Raw genomic sequence first — 12,674 nt, 5'->3', positions numbered from 1 at the left:
AGATGCCCAGGGCCTCAGTAACACACACAGAGACACACACACACACACACACACACACACACTGTGACTCTTACAGTGGTGAAGCAGAGTGGCTGACGTGTGGGAAAATTAGTGTTGGGTGTAGGAGAAAAAAAGAAAAAAAAAAAAACGAGCCTCTGAAGCGGTCCTTTGCGGGATGAAAACTGCAATGATAGCGGATATTCTGCTCTTAATTACTGCCTGTTTACTCTGCCCCCCTCATCACCCCCTCCACCCCCTCCTCTCTTCTTCTCCTCACCCCCCTTTTTTCTGCTTTCTCACCCCGTATCTCCCCCTCTTCCTGCCTCCCGCAGGCATCTGGGACTCAACCTGCGACTCTTAAACTTGAGGTGAAGTTAGGTTTGTATTTAAAAGGTGTGCTTATACCCAGTTTACCCTTTGATGTTAGCTCATTAACAATTCACTGACTCTTATTTAATGGCTCGGCTATGAGGGAGTCACAGACTGAAACTCAGCTTTGTAACATGTGGTCACTGAATGCGTACTGTGTACAATAATTGCATCTCCCTCTCTCTCTCTCTCTCTCTTCTCATATATATATGAGATGTGTGTGTGTGTGTGTGTGTGTGTGTGTGTGTATGGTGTGTGTGTGTGTGAAATCAATCCTGCAGCTCCCTATTGCCAGTCTCTAGAGGGAGGCTCACCTTGGAAGCCATAACAGAGTTCACAAGTTCACTATTGACCAAGCCAGGTGACTCTCTCGCTCTATCTCTCTCTCTCTCTCTCTCACACACACACACACACACACACGCACACGCACACACACGTTGGTTTTGCTATCTCTGTGTGTACATTATATTGACTTACATTCATTCTCTACAGCCTTTCCCTAATCTTTGCCAGGACCAATTTATGTCCGAATTTTACAGTGTTTACACTCTTGTAGGAAGAAAATATACAACAGTATGGAGTGTGGGAGGCGACATTATGCAGAGGTCTGCTGCCGGTGCTCTGGACCCACACCTGTGACAGTTTAAGACCCATCTCTTCTCACCTGACCTTAACCTGTCCCTAAGTGTAACCTTAACTTTAACCTTAACTAATAAGACAAAATGAGGCTTACTGCTTTGCGAGAACCACCAAAAATGTCCTCACACACTGAATTTGTCCGTTTGAATAACTGGGCTTTACAATATGGGAAAACATGCAAACACACTCACATACACACACATATATACCGGCACATACCAAATGGAGGCATACACACGCAGACAATCTCACCCAAACACACAAATGTGTAGGCTAAACTGTGAATACACAAACGCTGTCAGGGTTGCAGAGCAAACACACACGTGGACGTGCACGCAAACACATGCACACACCTTCACAAACAAACACACACACACACAGCTATACACACATATGCATAATGCACTTCAAAGCACGTATGCACACACACAGTTTCGCCCTGTTGTGGCACAAATAAAAAGCAAAATACTGGAAAAACACAAACACATTTTGGCAGAATCCACTCACACAAATGCAGACGAACAGGATGAGCTGGTGAGGGCGAATGAGGGATTTTATTAAGGGAAGCTGGGGAATCCATGCTGAGAGGGAAGTGTTGGGGAATCCAGCGGGAGCGGGTAGGGGGAACGTGGGTTGGCAACACAATGACCCCGCTGGGACCAGTTGTTTTTTTGCAGGGTCAGAAATACAACATCACGTCTGCTTATTTATTAGAAGTGGTGATTCCATGGGACCAAATCAAGTCGGACAGTCGCCGAATCCCATTACCGGGCGTCGGGTTCTGCCACTTGGTTTCCTGGTTCCATGGTGTCAAGCTTACCCTGTGCCATACCATCTACTATCTGTATTTTTCATTTTTCATATTTATTATTTTCATCAGTATATCTTACATTTCTTACATTTCAACACTTAAACATCTTATATTCTCAGGCCACTTTATTGTATATACTTAGCCCTTATTGTATTTAGTGTATATATTTCACATTTTTAGTCTCTATTGTATATACTTTTAATTTTAATTTTAATGTTTAATTTTATTTTTTGTTTTTATTGATGATGCTGCTGTAACGTGTGAATTTCCCAGTCTGGGATCAATAAAGTATACCTATCGATCTATCTATCTACCATATTGCAGTGAAATATGGGTGATTAAATCTGTGAAGTCTGGTGACAAAAAGATGTTCTACACACAAAAATAACACATTACAAGCTGCACCAGTGGTATGACATGGTACACACTTTGGATCTCTCATATGGACGCACATCACTTTTCTCTACTCGCTGTCAGGACACTGTTACCTCTGACCTTTGACCTCCGTACTATTAGTTACATGCACTATTTGCAGTCTAGGAACTGAACCTTAACCCTGATTGACATAGGACTAATATAACGGGACCTAAGGTAATTAATGACTTGCCCTCCACCGTCTAAATTCTAAAGTTGCATTAAAAATTTCCTCTTTAGATTCCTCCACTGCTTCATTTTTTTCATGAGTAACAGTGAGGAGAAGAAATTAAACAGGGCTTTTCACATTTTTTCATGCTCCAAACTTCCAAGTTGACTTCCATTAAACCACAGACCGCCATTTGAAGGTGTTTTGCCATAGGGACCCGGAAAGGAATGTTTTTTTTAGGTGCCATTATAACACTGCCAAATAATAAAATTTCAATTAAACTATTTCTCATTTTGCCAAGGACCCATTGGAAACATGTCAAACGACCCTACTTTGACATGTTTCCAAACCCTACTTTGAAAGCCACTGATCTAAAAGATGAAGAGAGGACTATTGTGCACCAAAACACAATTACAGATGAAGCGACCAAGAGTTTCAGTTTCACAAGATTAGCGTTAGTCTTTGGCAAAATTGGCACTGGAATGTTTAGTTTACAGATTACAGACGCAGGAGGTTTTTGTTTTTTTTTTTTAGATTAAAATAATCTTCATGATCGGACACGAGTCGTTTCATGTCCCCATTTGGTAGAAATTAAACAGCCTCACTCCACTGTTGCACTACAACACCCAGCATACGAACATCAGCTAAATGCCTGTGAAATTGTGAAACGGTATCGTAGAAACAAGCATATATGTCCATACACACACACACACACACACACACACACACACACATGAACACACCCACCTGTGATTTGTTTGTTTGCCTCTGTAATGTCTGTACCAGATGTGGCTCTGTGCAGCTCTGACATCAGTTTTGCAGTTGGACCTGATTAGACTTCCGCTGGCAGCAGGAGACAGAAAATGGCTTTCACATGCAACAAGTGATGGATGGTGACAGACAGCATTGTTTCTGCTGATTCCTATCTGCCGCAAAGTCCGCATATTTAATGCTGCATGGTGGGAAGCTGTGGAATGAGGAGGTGATGGTTGAGAGGGACGAGGGGGGATGAGGGACTGATTAGCCGTGATGTTTCTGTCAGTCTCTGCATTTTACACATCACTGATGCAGTGTTTCCTGTGGTGCTGCTAAGTAAGGTAAAGGAAAAATCATTTAATTATTTTGTAATGAACAACTTGCTTAACTATGTCATATGAAAAATACAAATTCACTTATCAGAACACTTTTTTTTCAGTCAAAGGAGAGCGCATTTTTCTGTTTTAATTTAATAAATAATCTCATTCAGAAAGATTTTTTTGAATGAATGAATGAATGAATGAATGTAAGTATCATGTATATAGTCAAAGTCTTTCACTATTATTATTATTATTATTTAAATTTTTCATTATGCTTGCATGTAAAATACCAGGCCAAACACTGAAAATTTCACCAATAATAACATAAAAATTTAATTTAATTTAATTTAATAAAATTAAATATAATTATATTAAATAATAATAAAAAAAATCCCTGTTTCACATTTTTAGACCTAATTTTAAACCTAATTTTGTTCATGTTTTTTTTTTTTTTTTTTTTTTTTAATTAATCTGCTATAGTTACATGTATGAAATATTAGATCTTAAAATGACCAGTGAAATCAAAATCACCATTTTGCCTTAATTTCACGCTGCTTTGTAAAATCAACCAGACCACAGATGGAAACATATGTGGTCATTTGTTGAGGTCTCTCTCTCTCTCTCTCTTTCTCTCTCTCTCTCTCTCTCTCTCTCTCTGTTAAAGACAGTAAAACCTCCGTCTCTCCTGAGTTTTGGATTGTGGTGGTGGTGAGGCGGTGGGGTGCGGGTTAGGGTTGGGCGGGGGGCGGTGGGGTGCGGTGGGGGGGGCGCGTAGAAATATTTCTCCTGTCCCCTGGCGTGTGCGATGCTGTATTAAAGCCATATTTCGCGTCACACTTGGCAGATATATGGGGTGTCTTAAACAATATGAACTATGTGTTAAGAAATAAATTGCTTACACCACTGGAATTCTTACAGGAACACTTCAATCCAGACCCCCAAGACCATCCAGATCATTATTTCTTGCACATTTTCCCCAGTGCAAGCAGACATGGGTACTGATTGTAATAAAACACACTGTGAGTTGAGGTGGTGTGTGTGTGTGTGTGTGTGTGTGTGTGTGGTAAGGCTACCGTGACAGTGACAGCGCCGTATGCCATTCATCTTCCTCATCTGTACTCCAGGATTTGATGTTCCCGGTAGTGAATGTACTGGATGCGGTGATTTCAAGTCAACATTGTAGCATGTTGCTACAGTTAATTTCAGGAGCTGTAACCGTATTTCCCCCCTTTTTCATCCATCCATTTGTCTTTCTACGAGTGAGTGTGTGTGTGTGTGTGTGTGTGCGAGAGAGAGAGAGAGAGAGAGAGAGAGAGAGAGAGAGGGACTGTGCCTCCTCCCATGAGCTCAGTCACGAGTTGCTGAGATGGGAAGTATGGAGGCCCATTTAGGGATGTTTGAGTGTGTGTGTGTGTGTGTGTGTGTGTGTGTGTGTGTGTGTGTGTGTGTTCGGAGATGGTTGCAGGAAGAGATCAGCATGCTTTCCCAGTGTTAACATGCCTGACGCATAAATCTACTCAACGAGCTACGGATAGCAGCAGAACCTGAAAAACACCCACCCACTGTACACATTCCCAGCCAATACAACCTCTCTCTCTCTCTCTCTCTCTCTCCTTTCCTGTTGATGATTAAGGGTGCCCTACTTGCTCAGATTGCCTCCTTAGTGCACAACGAAAAAATTTCAGCATTAATGTCACATAGAGAAATAGATTATCTGTGTAAAACTGACTAATGCAGTTTAATCAAAATTCAGAAATTAAAAAAACAAAACAAAAATCTTTTTGTTTGATTATGTTATAACCGCTTCCAATCTGTGCTTCACTCTTAATATACTCCGTACCTCATATTTCTTGCCGCTCAGTGTGGGCGATGTGTTTTACTTTCACATTTGATTCCAGCTCTCGAGCTTTCAACAGAAATGTGACTCATCACCCTCTTGCCACTATATTTGAAAATACAGATGGTGCACTTTCGTTGAGTTTCTCTTGTCTAATTTTACCGTGGCGGTCAGTGGGGAAATTAGACAAGAGAAAACTCACTGAAAGTGCACCATCTGCATTTTTACATTTAACAGCACGAGGATTATGATTTATATAGTCCATGAAAGCCCAGGTACTGGACTCAAATGCCACCCGAAAGTGAGCCGCGTGCTACAGTTCACACCGCAGTGGAGTCCTCTAAAATTTCCCTGAGACTTTTATGTGGGACCTGATATAAGCTCTAAAAACAAGAAAGAAAAATGCACACGCTTACCAATGAATAGCAAGCATTATATAATATAATAAATATAAATTCTTAGCAGCATATGATATAAATGATGCATTCTACACATCATTCTGTATATATATAACATGTGCTGCCTCTGAGACAAGCTGACGCACCAGTATACTTCTCAAAGTGTCTTTTTTCCTGCAGTTTAAGTTTGATTTTTGCACAATCTTAAATCTTATACACTAAAAATCTAATATAAGCCTTTTGAAATATGATGCATCAGATGTGTAAAAGTCATGGAAGGTCAGCCTGATGCAGGAACAAAAACTGTCGCAGCTTCGTCCTTCATGAAGGTGCATGAACAGACTGAAAAGAAAAGTCGGGTGCAAAACTCACTCCCCAGGGAGAATATCCAAATTTGGCTTTTTCGTCTTTAATAAATCCTGCTCTTTGTATTGTGCAGAACATTTGTGTGTGTGTGTATGTTGTGTTTTCAAAAGGGGCTTGTCTTGTGATGGCTGGTCAAGCAGCCATGTGTCACCTGTGGCGGTCAGGTGTGATAGGAGTGACCCGGTTTCTGAGTGGCTGATTGGTGTATATAGCACAGCTGTTTAACACTTCCATCGGCATTTAAGCTCCATGTTTGTTATTGTTTTGTAACCTTGAAGAGGCCAAATAGCCGAGAGGCACTGGTCGATGTTAAATAAAGGACTGTAATATTCCCATTAACCTCCAAGTGTAGCTGAACTTTTTTTTTTCTTCTTCTTTCTACCTGGTGAACCTGAGTGAACATCCTTTCACGCTTGCAGCCTCTTCCCGTTAAGCTGCTGGCCCAAAGGTCACGTGGGAAACACCAGCAATTCAGTTACGCCGATTTTGTGGCTCAAGCACTGTGGCAGTCACATTACCAGTAATTATCTGCAATTAAAATGTGTGTATGTATGTGAACAAGCACTCACAACATCAGGACACACTGCTGTTGAACCGTAAGAGCCAATCACAAGTTCAGAGGGAGGGAATGAGGTTCTCCCAAACGGATTGTGCTTTGTAAAAAAATGGAGGAGGTCTGACGATTGGATTTGGTTAGAGACACTCAAACGAGGGAGAAAACCAAGCACGACATGACGCAGGACACACAAAAATTTCAAAACAGACAGAGGTGAAAGTAAGGTCCGAAAAATACATGATGGCCAGGTGTTTGCAAACTGCAGTTGCTCAAGGACAAGGGTTCAGCTGCCACCTCAGTTTTAGACAATTATACAAAATAAATGTTGCTTGTCAGAAATATGCACTGAGGGGATTTCTAGTGATCATCTCTAGGTAATTATTATTATTGCACCTCCATACTAAGTAAATTAAACAAATTTACCGCAAAGTTGCCTGATCTACCTATTAACCGCCTAAGCTACCCTGCCAAAACTCAGTGCCACCTGTTTGCCACCCCGTGTAAAAACTTCTAGATTCTCCACTGGCCTGAACAGAGGATACTGCTTGTACTGGTTAATTTAATCCAGTCGTTTCAGGGTATTCATGTGTGAAAGGGACCCATGTGTACTCCACCTAAATGGTTCTGTAGAGGCCCAGGAAAGTGGTTCTTCAAGCTTGCACCACCGCAAAGCCAAGTTGCTGCTGTGATGAACCTTTTTAGAGAGGTTCTCTGCAGCACCATGCTCAAATGGATCTACATAGACCCTTTATAGTACTGCAGACATCGCTCTAAAGTATCCCAGATTAGCAGCATTTAAGAAACAGTACAGTGAGTTCCCCATCTAGACTCAAGTGTCTTTTTATTTCAGCATATCATTTTGTTTGCTTGAGATATCACAGTTCTAATTTCAACCACTAGTTCAAATAACCTTTCACGAAACATGCTTTTTTTCCTGCTTGTTCCAAAGTATTTCAGCCTCTTTAGCATCAAACCTCGTGTTAAATTCTTGCTCCTGTGATTTATTTATCTCATATGCCAGTATCTCTCATGTGAATTCAACAAGACCTATTTTTTTCGTCAGTGTAAACATGATGAGGTGCATAAATGGTGATAAAGGAACACTGGTAGAAGGTGGTTCCTCTGGACTGGTTCTCCACGCCTTGCTGCCAAAATTAAACACGCTTTAGATCACCGGCTCTATTCATGCACACGGAGTAAAGCAGTAACAACCCTTCTCCACTTGTCAAATCTCAATCCCCCCAGAGATATAACGCCCGCCTGTCTAATATCTATGACTACAACCACCCACTCTCCTTCCTCAAACCACCATGTATTGACGTGGAGCTCCATCCTCCACCCCCAGCGTGTGTCCGAAAGATTTTTCCACTCTGCCACCGAGCTCGTATCCCCGAGCAGCGCTGTTGTGTTGGCTGTCAGACGCCAACAACGGCTCTTGTTTTCAGCTGCTTGCTTCAATCAGCGCCGTCAATGCTGGAATGACGCTTTGTGATTCCTCACCAGGTTTTGTCATGGGCTGGGTGACGGGTAAGACAGAAGCAGCCGAGGAGCTGGGGGCCACGCGCGGTGGCGATGACCATGAGCCCGACGGATGGAAATAATATCTGAAAACTGTCTCCTGGCTCCAAGTTTGACCTTTCTCATCTTCAATTAAAAGCTGGCATGGTCCGTTACGACTCCACGGTGTAATGTGTGTGTGTGTGTGTGTGTGTGACTTGTTTGTCTGTTGCTTGCTGTAAGCCCCTTGCTGTTCTTGGTCCTTCGTGAAACTTGACACATCTGTCTATCTCAGTGGGTTACTAAAGGCTGACAGAATGATTAAAACACTCAATAAAGATGTCCTCCAACAGACAGAGGAAATGTGAGGTTCCAGTTTCCTACTTTTTGCTGTGTTATAGCCTAAACATCTGGGAAAATACACTGCATGCATGCCTTGCATTTCAGAGACAATGGGGATTTTTTTTTTTTTTTTTTTTTTTTTTGAAAAAGCAATGTAACAGTGAAAGCAAATGTACTGCTGTCTTTTTTGACGTATAAAGTTACGGTGGCTTGGCTTGCGGCTCGTGTCATGCTGAGTCAAATGAACTGGGAAAATTGAAGTTTGATTAAATTACGAGAGAAAGACTGCCAGAGGCAAATAGTGCCTAAAATATTGACAGTAAATGATGCTCAAAATGTTAATAACAGATGAAGATTGCATTGTTGTTTCACTGGAAGGAACTTGAAAGATTTTTTTTTCTCTCTTTATTGTGAAGAGAAACTGGAGAAGCAAATTATGTCTCGCTAACTGCCTTTTGCTTCTTTTTAATGCTGAAATTATTAATTGATTAGTCAGTGGACAGAAAATTTAACTGGTTATAATTTTGTTAATCAATTAACCGATTTAGTCATTTATCAAGTAAAATTACCAAAACATTTGCTGGTTACAGCTTCAAAGGTTGTAGATATATACGCACATCACATCTTTAAGGTGCTGGGCTCAGCGAAACGTATCCAAAAAAAAAAAAAAAAAAAAAAAAAAAAATTAAAAAAAAGATTTAAAAAAAAGATTAAAATAATAATAATAATAATAATAATAATAATAATAAAAAGATTTTTAAAAAATAATAAAAATGATGACCTGATGATTATTTTTTCATTTTTTTTTTTTTATCTTTCTGGTTACAGCTTCACAAATTCTAAGGATTGTTTGCTTTTCTCTGGTTTATATTATTTTATATTTGGTGGTTTATATTTGGTGTCTGGTAACTTGTGATTGGTAACTTCTGATGAGGATTTATTTACTTTACTTTGTTTATTTTGATTATTTGACAGCCAATCAGCAACACAAATCTTGTGTATGAGCTATGCTGAGGCAAAATGTACCTTTCACAGAGAAGTAAAAGTTGAAATTCAGGGTTAAGGATTAAAACGGTCCAAGAATAATCACATTTTCCTCTTGATATTTTCGTCCAAGTCACTTGACGTGGCCATAAAATAAAACACCATTAAAGCCTTTTGTTGCTGTTCAACTCCTCATTTTAGGGCAGAATTCTCTCATAGAAATAATTCATCTCACAGCAGCAGGCAGTGTGAGCGCTGAGGAGGTACAGGCGACAGGCAAGGCAGTTTTCGGTCACAACAACACGCTGAAGTGCAAAAGATCACTTGTTTTGGATAGTGTTCAACTATTCAGACAACCACACACACACACACACACACACACTCACACACACCTCATCCTTCATTCTCCTCTACATTTTCACCCTTTTCTCCTTCTCCATCACATTGCACTGCCCTCTTCTCATCTTTCTTTCTCCCTCTCCATCTATTTCCACTTCCTCCCCCATGACTTCTGCAATTTGAGAAAAAAGAAAGAGACAGAGAGAGAGAGAGACAGAGAGAGAAGAGGAGGGAGAAAGAGAAGAGGAGGAGGAAGCGGAGGAGAACAGCGGTGACATGCTCTTTGCAGACTGCCGGCTCCTTTTCCTTTCAAACCCTGCCAAACTTTTGAAGAGGCAACCTCTCTCTCAGTTTATAAATCGCCTCCCTCCTTCGCGCCGTCAGAAAGCACACACACACACACACACACACACACACATACACACACACAGCCGTACTGTACATTACACAAGCAGACACACACTCACACCTCTAGGCTGTAGAAATCTTGGCAGATCCCCTCTGACAGACAGGCGGGAAGATCAGAGCAAGGTGAATGATGGAGAGGGAGGCGGGATGGAGGAGGGATGGAGGGCTGAAGGATAACAATCAAATGAATGACAGAGTACAGGTGTTTGGGTTTGCCAGACAACCCCGGCTGCCTCAACTCCCTCCGGCAGCCACCGACAGCTGATGATATCGGCCCGCTCCAGCGCTATTGGCCGCCAGTTTAAAGAAGCCAGACAGAAAGCTTCAGCTGCAGTTAGGGAGGCGGTAAAACTGAGGAGGAGGAGGAAGGAGGACGAGGGGAGAAAGAGGTGTTGGACAAAGGGAGAGAGACAGCGCTCCTCCTCGGGAACATCCCTCCCTCCGTTGCTAACATTTGGCTGAACTTTCAGACGGGAGCCTCCCTCATGACTTCTGAGGGAGAGAGAGAGAGAGAGAGAGAGAGAGAGAGAGAGAGAGAGAGCGAGAGAGAGGGAAAATGAAACAAGAAAGTACAGTGAGGGAGGTGGGGTGGCAGGTTAAGAGATAACATTTAAGCAAGAGAGGACAGCAAAGATATGGGTGAGTATAGTGTTATGGAGGTGTGTGTGTGTGTGTGTGTGTGTGTGTGGGCGGTGGAGGGGGGGGTTGGTTGCTGTTGTATTAGGAGCGGCAGTAGTCAAGATATGCGGGGTTGCACTGTTGGAGTCTGAAAAACGATGACACCAGTAGATCATTGGCTCTAGCGCCCCCCATGCTAACACATAAGCATTGCATATTGCATTGCATAAGTTGATGAATGAATGAATTATGATTTTTTTCAAGCCAAACTGTGATACAACTCTGTAAATGGCGAACTATAACCCCTACTGCTGAGTGATAGTAGGCTCCAGTATAGTAGGTGCCATATATGGACTGAATCATTGTGACATCACGCCACGATACCCGAACCCTAACCCTAACCCTAACCCGTCCCCCTTGGTTACTGTTGCTACGCCTGTCAAGATTTCGCGCCTGGCATGTCAATCTATGGCGTTTTCAACGATATCAGCGAGATATTCCAAAGGAAATAATTTCTGGAATAACAGCGATGAAATATCAGCGAGAAGCAGACAGAAAGGACTATCATATGCATTTGAGAGCTATTCATGCATTCACAATAATAATTTTAAAGTAGAGCATTGTGAATGAAGAGGAAATTATAATCTCACCAGTCCCGATGTAAACGTCAGGTAGCCCACGTCCTCACAGTTCATGTACAAACAGGACAAACACAGAGAGGAGAGGTTTTCTACCTGGAAGCTTCTGTTCACAAACATTGCTGTTCAATCTATATTGAGCAATCGTAGGCCTCCTGCTAACTTTAATATTCACTGAATTCAGGATAGTTGGGTCATAAATTCAAGTGTTGCACAGGGGCGTGTCACAGACTCAGAAACAGGTGTATTACTAACCACTCCCCATCACTTTTCCCTAACCCTGACCTTTCTCAGGCACTGGTGGGAGTTTATCGAGCTCAGAATGTGTAATTCTACAAAACTGAAATACCTACAAAAATCGGACTTTAACTATCAATAACTGGACTGGATAGAGAAAACCTTTTATGGGGGAAATACTGAATATGAATATACATTTGACATGAAACTTTGGACACATGCAGCATATTTTGTTAGAGACACATTTCGCTGGATTTGGTAGAATTAAGTCGGTAGTTTATGCAAAAGTCTAGGATTTGCAGGTTGGTATGTGAATGTGTGGACAGTATATATATATTTATATATATATTTATATAAATATACCCTGACAACCACAAGAGAAAAAGGCCGGTAAGTCTTTGTTGATTCTTTCCTGTTGTGATAACATATGAAGTCATCACACTGCAAACCCATCACCTTGTATGCCATTATGTAGATAAGCAGGAAACAGTTTAACTGCACACAGATAGGTGGAGCGAGCCATCCCGCACGGAAGGAACATGAGAGTTTGGCTTGAAGAAATCAATTTGGATAAAACATTGACCTCAGCTAAAGATTAGAGGCATAAACAGGAGGGAAGTAGGATACACATAATCCCCTTTTCATTCCATTTTTCTTTGCGTCTGTATTTTTTTTCCTCTCTCTCTCTCTCTCTCTCTGCTGAATGCTAATTCTTTTCTGCACCAGGCTAAAGCTCACAATGGATAATCTGTATGGTAATAGAACTGCTTGAGCCCAACTTAACACATAAATGTGTCAGAAACTCCGTTGGAATACAAAAAAGAGAGAGGAGAACATGAAAATGAATCCCCCGGTCTCAAAAACCCTGCCATGATATTCGGAGGTATTAATTTCTAATTCCACATTTTTTTCCATGTTCAGATGTTCAGGAAAGAGGACTAATAGCTGAAATTATATTTGGTAATAATTCATGCGG

Source organism: Myripristis murdjan, chromosome 3 (assembly GCF_902150065.1).
Source record: "Myripristis murdjan chromosome 3, fMyrMur1.1, whole genome shotgun sequence".
In the NCBI taxonomy this organism is placed as follows: Eukaryota; Metazoa; Chordata; class Actinopteri; order Holocentriformes; family Holocentridae; genus Myripristis; species Myripristis murdjan.
Note: the sequence above shows the minus strand (reverse complement) of the source record.